The sequence below is a fragment of the Lytechinus variegatus genome, chromosome 13, assembly GCF_018143015.1.
Source record: "Lytechinus variegatus isolate NC3 chromosome 13, Lvar_3.0, whole genome shotgun sequence".
Taxonomy (NCBI): Eukaryota; Metazoa; Echinodermata; class Echinoidea; order Temnopleuroida; family Toxopneustidae; genus Lytechinus; species Lytechinus variegatus.
The window spans coordinates 21416632-21419195 of NC_054752.1; positions in this window are offsets into that span (position 1 = coordinate 21416632).

The window sequence follows — 2564 nt, forward strand, 5'->3', positions numbered from 1 at the left end:
AGAAGAAGCGGAATAAAAGACAATGTAAATTCTTTTAAACAGATAATAATTCAAATAGAGTCACGTTTTTAAAACGTGCACTGAGAATGATGTCATTTATATACTTGAGAAAATGAACAAGGTAAAGGCATGCAGTAAAGAAAATACATTGTCTTGCAATTGTACTTGGTGTTTGTTTACTTAACAGTTGGCTTAAAAACACTATAAAACATTGAACACTTCCGAATAACGTGTAACAAAGCATTAACCATGATTAAGTGCATCGCCAGAGAGAGTATAACGCTATTTCACAAGAAAGAGGCATTCACTTTACTATTTCTATACATGCAGGGTTAAGAAAGAGAATATGAGGAAATTTAGATATGAACACTGACTGAGGGTAAGGGCATGCAAAAATGTATAATAACCCATATAGCGCAGGATAATGGGGGCAACGCCCAACCAGAACAGAGCGAAGCCCATACCGTCCAGGGTTAGCGTTCACATCTAAATTAAAGAATTGCCCTAAAATGTCATCTAAAGAATGAGATACAGTCGTGTCACATGATGCACTTACAATGTAAACACATGCACTCAAACGTACGCATAATGATGTGCATGATAAAATAGAAGGCATACTTAAAAAAGAGAAAACTTAGCATGTGTACAGACGATAATGCATTGAATTTATCGTGATGATGATGATGGATGTTTAAAGGTAGCAGTGAAATTTGTACAAAACAAATGGAGGGGGGGGGGCATTTCTCAGAGTATGTAATTATATGGACAATCAGATTAAATATGCTTTAACAATCAATGTCCATACGACCCAACTATAGGGCATGCGCATTATTTGAGCATGGAAATTGCCCTTAGGAAAATCAATTATGCAGATGAGAAATCAAGCATATTCTAGTCAATACATCCATGTTATTTCTATTTAGAATGAAGGGAGAAACCATGAAAAGTAAAGCAAAATATCATCAATACTATACATGCTAAACATATCCATTAATCACTTGTTCTTTTTTTCATGGTTATTGAAGGACGATTTCTTATTCAATCTCACAATGATAATAATGATAGTAATGATAATAACAACAACAATAATGATAATAATAATGATTGTAATAATGATAACAATAATATAAATAATGATAATAATAATAATGATAATAATGATATTAATCACAATAATGATAATAATAAACATATTAAATATCATTATTATTGTTATTATTACTACTATATTAGCTATTATATATTGCAGCTGTAATGCAGTTATTATAGGTGATGTCATGGGCTTGTCCCTTTCCATTTTCTTATGTTTTAGTACAGATATATTTCCTTTCATAAACAATCAATATCTAATGCGTTCAATCAGTTGTCAATCCAATCTCGAAGGCATATACTAGTAATTTCAATAAAGTGAAATTCGTGCGTGCGCTAGCTGCTTCAACGAAATTACTGCAGATCCTTAAAATTATATTTCCGTTCAAGTCACAATTATTGTTTTCAGCCTAGACAGTCGGGGTCCCGGGGGGGGGGGGGCGGGGGCCACTTCCATTCACGAGTGGATACCATGCGCGACCATGGGGTCTCGAAAAGCAACCTAAACACGTAATTTCCATATTCTTAAAAAATGCACCCCTTAACAAGTATTGGCGTGTGAAACCCTACTGGAAACAAAACGATACTAGTCTTGGCAAATATTCCCTGAAATGAACCCCTAAACAAGTACAGGAATGTTTTATTGTTACGGGTCCTTCGACCGGTCGTCGGGTTTACCGCTTATTTGGCTTAGTACGACCCCACCTTCTACACCTCGCGCAAATCGGACTCTAAACACGAAATGTTGGGGCAAAAAGGACATCCTTTATAAAACATTTTAGTCTTGTTTTATCATCCCCGCAAATTCGACCCTAAACACGTAATCTTCCTAGCGAAATAGATACCCATTTTTCATTATTTTTGTGTTTTTGACACCCATATCACGTTACGTACGAAACGTGCCCTATCGTGAAAAAGACATCCTTTTTACGTGTTTTTTTGGTCGCGCATGGTATCCGCTCATCAATGTAAGTGGCCCCCCCCCCCCCGGGGTCGGGGTACAGCTGGGTACAGTCTGAGTAGCCCATGGGTGGGGTCATTTTTTATCCTTATATCCTTTTTGTCTCACTTTCCCTGGGCATTTTTCATCTCCTGTAACTGTCGCTCCTTCTTCTTCTTCTTCTTCTCCCTGTTCTTCTTCTATTTTTAATTTCTCCTTTTTTTGCCCGAAGCTAGCTAGCTAGCTGCTGCCAGCAAGGGGTTCGTAATTGTGGTGGGAACGGTTGGGGGGGGGGGTAATAGTGGAAATGGTTTCGGGAGCTTAATATAAAGTGCCAACCGAGTCGTATTTGGCCCTGATAATAAAAGAAGAGTGTCCATTACTATCAGTTCATCTTGATAATTAATAAAGAGACAGGAGAGTCAATCTGTATTTCGTTGTCTGAATGATGTACTTATAGACTCAAGTTTTGTATTGTTGTTATTTTTTTCAATTTATTTGTTAACCTTTTAGTTAAAATATGTATCAAAATTGA